Consider the following 318-nt stretch of genomic DNA (forward strand, 5'->3'; position numbering starts at 1 on the left):
GCTCCAGCAGCCCGGCCGGGATCCCCGGGCTCTGCGTGGTGCAACTCCCAGCTTAGGGATGCTCTGGGGAAAGAAGAAGGTCTGGGAGGAGGCGGTGATGCAGGGAGCGAGTTGGATTCTTTGCCCAGAACCAAACTGGTTTGTTTCCAGCAGCTTTTGGGGTATTTTTGAAGTTATGTTTTTAACAAATATATTGGGTGGATTTCCCCCCCCCCCCACAGGCTGAAAAAATTCCAGGAATTTTAAAAATTCTGAGACCTAGCTCACCACTTCTGTGGCTGGTCAAAGAGCTGAAATGTTTTCCCCGTGTGTTGACTC

The sequence above is a fragment of the Buceros rhinoceros genome, unplaced genomic scaffold (assembly GCF_000710305.1).
Source record: "Buceros rhinoceros silvestris isolate BGI_N320 unplaced genomic scaffold, ASM71030v1 scaffold36471, whole genome shotgun sequence".
NCBI lineage: Eukaryota > Metazoa > Chordata > Aves > Bucerotiformes > Bucerotidae > Buceros > Buceros rhinoceros.